We start from the raw sequence: 7,362 nt of genomic DNA on the forward strand, positions 1-7,362 counted from the left end.
CCCCCTCCTCCCCCTGCCTCCCCATCCTGAGTTTGCCATGGAAGTCTGCAGAGAACTTCTCATTAAACAAGAAAAAAGCAGCAGCAGCAGGAAGGCATTTCCCGGAATCTGGGAGGAAGCATGAGTCACCGGCCTGCTAAGTGAGCCCTGCGTGGCCACTGCGGCCCCAGCCCAGGAGGCCTGGAGTGCGGGGCCAGCCATCAGAGCTGCACCAGGCCAGCCCGCATGGACACGCCCGCTGCCCAGGCTGACGCAGCCTCCAGGAATGCAAACAAAGCTGGGCGGAGGGGCCTTGCGAGGGCCAGGGCACTGGGCCAGGAAGGAGGCAGAAGCCTGCAGGAGAGGCCTGTGGAGGGGCTTCGGGCCTCAGACAAGCCCCTCTCTGGTGTCCTTGGAGCCCAGGATACCTGGCTGGTAAGGCTTCTAACTCTGCGTATGACCTGGCCTAGCGCTGCCAGCTCTGGCCTTCAGGCTCCTTGTGGGCCAGGGACAGGAGTTGCTCCTAGATCAGAGGTTCACAAAGTTGGTCCCTGAACCAGCAGCATCAGCAGCACCTGGGAACTTGAGAGAAGTGCAGATCCTCGGCTCCCCACTACAGATCTACTACGTCAGAAACCTTGGGGTGCAGCCCAGCGATCTGTGTTTAACAAGCCCTCCAGGCAATTCTGATGCATGCTCAAGTTTGAGGACCACTGCATGCAATAATCTGTGGGCCAATATCAAACCCATATCTTCTATAAAGAGGCATTCAACAAAGTGAGATCTAAGGCTTAAGTAGTGCTCACTGTGTGCCAGGTACTCAGCTGACTGCTTTGTGTATGCTAACTCATTTAATCCTCAAGCCAACCCATTGAGGTCAGGTTCTATGATCATTTCTCCATTTTACAGGTGATATAAATGCTGTTTTCACCAGAAGCCACAGTTCTGGGATCTCAGAAGTGATGGATGATCCTAGGCCCAACTCAGAGATTGGCCCATGCTGGCTAACTAGTACGGTAGCTGGCTGGACATTCCCTGGGTAATTTTCTTAAAATGCCCTTCAGAAGCTGTCCTGCCACCTAAAAGGTGGAGCAGTGGGGAGAACCCTCACTACAGAACTGGAGAATCAGGCAAGTGGAGTGAGAGAAGCAAGAAGAGGCCTGAAGGAAGTGAGGCCTGAGAGGGATGCAGGGTCCCATAGAGAACTGTTTCTCCAAATGTGGTGCCTGGACCAGCAGCATCAACGATGCCTGGGAGCCTATTAGAAATGCAGAATCGTGGACCCTACTCAAGACTTACTGAATCTGAATCTGCATGTTAATAAGATCCCCAGGGATTTGTGAGCACATTCAAGTTCAAGAAGTCCTGGATGAGGCACACGGGTAGATCCCTGACCCCTTCCCACTACAGGATAATGGGGATCTGGGATCTGCACCATGCTCAGTGCAGCTCTGTGGGGGCTCTGGCTCTCTCATTGGCACAAGCATCCCCTCAGTTAACCCTGGAACTTGAGGTCACTGGAGGAGGCCTCCAGTCCTTAAAACCCCACAGCCAAACTAGTACAATGAGTGAGATGCTCTCACCCTGCTGAGTCGCCACTTCCCAAGGTGGAGGATCTTCACTTCCTTTGTTTCTTTTCCTAGAATGTGGGCTCTGGGTTCTAACTCAGGCTCCGCCACTTACTGACTGTGATCCTGGAAGTTGCTAAACTTCTCTGCACCTTGGTTTTCCTTTTCTGTAATATAGAGGTAACACATTTTCTAGATCATAGCTTTTTTTGGTGCATATATCTAAGCAAATATATACATCATGCTTAGAAGAGTGGTTGGCACATACCGCCATTAACATTCGTCACTTGCTATCAGCCTTCCATCTTTCCCTCCTCTGGGTGGCCCTTGGGCTGGGGTGGGATGAAGGGAAGGTGGTGCTTACCTGTGAGGAGTCAAGGAAAGCAGTGCAAAGGCAGGGATACTGGACTGGAGGTGACTCCTGTAGGGGGAAGAAGGAAATATGTTTGTATGACACTGGGGTATGCCAGGCTCAGTGCCAGGCACTTTCTTCCCTTCCACAGTTACACCAGAATAGTGCTGTTATTTTATAATCCTACAGATGGGGACTGAAGTCCCAGAAGGGCAGTGACCAGGCCAAGGTATTGCAGTTAGTGAGGGGTGGAGCTAGTGCTTGATGGGTCTGCCTGGCCAGCTTAACCTCAGCCACCCTCATGTGCCCCATGCTTCCTCCTCCACTGCAACCCAACTCAAGCCCTAGAGGGGGATCCAGAAGGCCAGGGCTGGCAGAGGAACAGGGAGTCTGAGAGCTCTTGGGCATGAAGCTTGTGGCTCCTTCCCTAGGTCCTCGGTTTCCCCTGGTTGGGCCTCCTTTTTGCAGGGCAGCGGGACAGGTCTACTGAATGGACCTGTCATGGGTTTGGCTTCTCCTGGCTTTGCTTCCCCTGCACAGTTTTCTGTCCCCCTGTCCCATGACTGGGAGGCAGGCCTTTGGCAGATATGTTAAAACTCCAGCATGGGGTACTTCTGGTTTCAGCTCTGATGTGTAAAGAGTTTGGAAGTTGTCACACCCATCCTCACACCATGAAATAAGTTGAACAAACTGTAAGTCAACAATGTTTCTTAATTCTCTTCAGAGAATTAAGGTCACAGGGCAAACTGCCACTCTGAAATCTGGGGAGATGAGTGAATACAGCCAAGATCAGCTTGCTTGAAGCAGAAACCACTGGAGTCAGGAACTGTTGGGAACACTTGAATAGTAATTTTGATGAATTTCTGGAAATTAAGAATGAACTTGCTTGAAAATTAAAAACTTCTGGGGACCTAGTTGTAGGTCTCCCTTCAATACGTAAGTGGGTTTTACCTCCAGGAACCCCTCCAGACTGACATTGGGAAGATCAGAGAAAAAAAACCCTTGTTCCAGACAGAAAGAGTGGAAAAATAACCATTTGAAATACCCCTAGAGCTTTCTCAGTAACAAAGACCAACCCTCCCGAGAAACTACTTTATCAGACCCTTGTCTGACTCGAGCAATTAGACAACTCAACCCCCTCCATCCTTCCTGTCTCTCTTCCTTAAGGAGAAGGGAAAAAAATAATGGGGCCAAAAAATGCTTCTGAGGGTCACAGCCCAGGGGCTCAGGCCAACTGAAAAAACTAAGATTTAATAATAAAAGTATAGAATGCCTCCTCTCCCCAACATTGTATTTCCACCACCACAACAGGTCTTCAGTATAATAACAATGAATTACAAATGAAACAGCTGTAAGACACAGACTCTTTAAGATGGAGTTCTTAGGGAAACCCAAAGTTAACCATGGAGAAAAAACAAACCAAGGAAATTAGAGGAAACCAAAGCCTTTGGCACCTATAACTATAGCAAACCTTAAACACAGCTCAGCTCTAGTAAGATTAAAATAAAAACTCAGGCTAAACATGGTGGCTCATGCCTGTAATCCCGCACTTTGGGAGGCCGAGGTGGGCGAATCACTTGAGTTCAGGAGTTCGAGACCAGCCTGGCCAACACAGCAAAACGTCATCTCTACTAAAAATACAAAAATTAGCCAGCTATAGTGGTGGGTGCCTGTAATCCCAGCTATCCAGGAGGCTGAGGCAGGAGGATCACTGGAACCCAGGAGGCAGAGGTTGCAGTGAGATGAGATTGCACCCCTGCACTCCAGCCTAGGTGACAAGAGTGAGACTCTGTCTAAAAAAAAAACAAAAAACAAACAAACAAAAAACACCAACACACACACACACACACACACAGACACACACACACACAAAACAGAATTAGCTGGGCATGGTGCGTGCCTGTAATCCTAGCTACTTGGGAGGCTGAGGCAGAAGAATTGCTTGAACCTGGGAGATGGAGTTTGCAGTGAGCCGAGATTGCACCATGGCACACCAGCCTGGGCAACAAGAGTGAAACTCCATCTCAAAATAAATAAACAAATAAGAAACAAGTGCAGTGAATAGAAAACAATTATAAACATGATACATAATAATCCAACTATATCAATAATCACTTTAAATACGAATGCTTTAAATGTACCAATTAAAAATAGGCTGTCAGAGGAATAAAAAAAGCTCTCTGTTGTCTACAAGAAGCCACTTTAACTATAAAGGTTAAAAGTAAAGAGACAAAATCTAACACTTTTTCATGACAAAACTCCCAAGAAAGTAGGAAGAAAGGAGAATTTCCTCAATTTGGTAAAGAATATTTGCAAAACCTTAGAGCTAACATCACGCTTAATAGTGAGAAATTAGATACTTTCCAGCAAAGGTCAGAAACAAGCCAAAGATGTCCCCTCTCACCAGTCCTATTCAACATTGTACTGAAATTTCTAGCTAATGCAATAAGGTAAGAAAAGGAAAGAAAAGGTCTATAGATTAGGAAGGAAGAAATAAAGCTGTCTTTGTTCACAGATAACATGATAGTTTATGGAGAAAATCCCAAATAACTTCAAAAAAATGACTAGAACAAATAGCAAAGTTGCAAGATGCAAAGTTAATGTACAGGGCTGGGCGTGGTGGCTCATGCCAGTAATCCCAGCACTTTGGGAGGCTGAGGTGGGTGAATCACCTGAGGCCAGGAGTTCAAGACCAGCCTGACCAATATGGTGAAACCCCATATCTACTAAAAATACAAAAATTAGCCAGGCGTGATGGCGGGTGCCTGTAGACCCAGCTACTCAGGAGGCTGAGACAGGATAATTGCTTGAACCCTTTTGGCGGAGGTTGCAGTGAACCGAGATTGAGCCACTGCACTCCAGCCTGGGCAAGAGAGCAAGACTCCGTCTCAAAAAAAAAAAAAGTTAATATACAGGAGTCCATTGCTTTCATAGATACCAGCAACGAACAACTACAATTTGACATTTAAAATGCAGTAACACTTAGCAAAAAAAAAAAAAGGAAAAAAAGAAAAGAATTATTTAGGTATAAACGTAACAAAATGTGTACAGGACCTACACAAGCAAATGATAAAACTAATGAAAGAGATCAACCATCTAAAGAAATGGAGTGTGCAGGAGCGGAAGTGCCCATTGGTGAAGGCAACCCCGCCTCCCCTCCCTGTCCCTGCTCTGCCCACCTGGTCCCCGGAAGTCTGTGAATGGCTTGGCCGCCTTTGATGCTGGGTCCTGGACCTGTTTCTTGGTCCACAGCCTTTGTCAGTCGTCCTTGCGGGCCAGGTTGAGGCGCAACATAGGCCCAGGAGCCTCAGAGGAGGAAGAGGAGGAGGAGGAAGCTGCTGCAGGAGGCCCATGTCATCCATCTTACTGAGGAGCTGTCAGGGCTGGATGGCCTCCCGCCTCCCACCATCCCACGTCGCTGCCCTGAGGGGTGACCTGGGGGATCGTGCTGATCTCCATTGGACAAACATCGCAGGGCTGACAAGCCGCGTGAATGTTCCATTTAGCTGCTGCACCCCCGCCTACCCGGTGTACCTTCCTTCAGAGGCCATCACCTCAGCGGTTGGCCTGTGAGGCCGGAGCGCTGGCACACAGTGGCTACGGTGGCACCATGTTTGGTGGTCATGGGACCTCAGGACCTTCCTGAGTGCTGCTGGCACTCATCTCCCCACTTTGGCGACTACTCCATAGTCAAGTCCCACAAGGACCAGAACAAGAAGCTGGAGGAAGGCAGCCCCGGGTACAACCCCCCTGAAGAGGCGCCAGTGAAGTCTGTGGGGCGGAGGGTCCTGGACGGGCTGAAGCACTGTTACCACAGCTTCAGCCTTCTCTGGATGGACACCAAGATAGCCACACACTCGCTCTGGGGGATTCTCAGTGGCCATATGCTGACCCACCGGGAGCACAGACAGTTTGTCCGTGTCTGTGCTGACCTCTTTTGCCTGGTCCCGCTCCTCATCTTTGCAGTAGTGCTTTTCATGGAGTTGCTATTGCCCATCATAGTGAAAATCTTTCCCAACATGTTGCTGTCCACATTTGAGACCCAGTCCATCAAGGAGGAGAGACCGAAGAAGCAGCTATGGGGGAGCTGGAACTGGCTAAATTTCTCCAGGACACCATCGAGGAGAAAAGAAGCCAAGGGGAGGACTGCCAAAGCCTTCTCCATGTTTTTCCAGAAGATCCGAGAGACAGGAAAGACCTAACAATGAAGAAATCATGCGCTTTCCCAAATTATTTGAGGATGAGCTGACCCTGGATAACCTCACCTGCCAGCAGCTGGTGGCATTGTGTGAGCTGCTGGGTCTCCAGGCCATAGGCACCAACAACTTCCTATGCTTCCAGCTCACCATGAGGTTGAGGTCCATAAAGGCCGACAATGAGTTGATTGCTGAGGAAGGGGTGGACAGCCTGAATATCAAGGAATTGCTGTTGACATGTAGAACTCGAGGGATGTGGGCCCTCGGGGTCTCAGAAAACCATCTGAGGAGCCTGCTGAAGCAGTGGCTGGACCTGCATTTGCATCAAGAGATCCCCATATCACTGCTCTTATTGTCCTGAGCTATGTGCCTCCCAGACACCCTCTCTCCTACTGACCAGCTCAAATCCACCTTGCAGACTCTTCCAGAGACAGTGGTGAAGGGAGCCCAGGTGAAAGAGGACAAGGTTGAGGGTGAGCAGGTGGACAACAAAGTGAAATTGGAGGCCACATTACAGAAGGAGATGGCCATCCAGCTGGAGCACAGGGAGAATGAGCTGCAGAAGCTATCCCAAGAAACGAAGTGGAAGAAGCCACCCCTGAGAGGCCAGTGGCTGACCAGCAGCCAGAAGTGCCTGATGTGATCCTGCCCTCAGAGGCCCTGAAGGACACTGCCCCTGTGCAGGAGATCTTGAAGGAGGAGAAAATAACTAAAGAAGAAATGGGTGTACTTAGCGATGCATGTTCTAAACTGAAGGAGCAAAATAAGTCCCTAACCAAGGAGAAGGAGGAGCTGGAGCTGCTGAAGGAGGATGTCCAGGACGATAGTGATGACTTACCCTGGTGTGTGATGTTCCCCGCCCTGTGTCCAAGTGTTCTCATTGTTCAATTCCCACCTATGAGTGAGAACATGCAGTGTTTGGTTTTCTGTCCTTGCAATAGTTTGCTCAGAATGATGGTTTCCAGCTTCATCCATGTTGCTACAAAGGACACGAACTCATCCTTTTTTATGGCTGCATAGTATTCCACGGTGTATATGTGCCACATTTTCTTAATCCAGTCTATCATTTATGGACATTTGGGTTGGTTCCAAGTCTTTGCTATTGTGAATAGTGCCACAATAAACATACTTGTGCATGTGTCTTTATAGTAGCATGATTTATAATACTTTGGATATATACCCAGTAATGGGATGGCTGGGTCAAATGGTATTTCTAGTTCTAGATCCTTGAGGAATCGCCACACTGTCTTCCACAATGGTTGAACTA

At 48.6% G+C, this 7,362-nt stretch overlaps 1 pseudogene; it reads left to right on the top strand.

Annotated features, from left to right (window-relative positions):
* The first annotated feature begins 948 nt into the window (after positions 1–948).
* On the top strand, positions 949–7,129 carry LOC129393972 (mitochondrial proton/calcium exchanger protein-like; annotated as a pseudogene).
* The last annotated feature ends 233 nt before the right edge of the window (positions 7,130–7,362 follow it).

Source organism: Pan paniscus, chromosome 16, assembly GCF_029289425.2.
Source record: "Pan paniscus chromosome 16, NHGRI_mPanPan1-v2.0_pri, whole genome shotgun sequence".
NCBI lineage: Eukaryota > Metazoa > Chordata > Mammalia > Primates > Hominidae > Pan > Pan paniscus.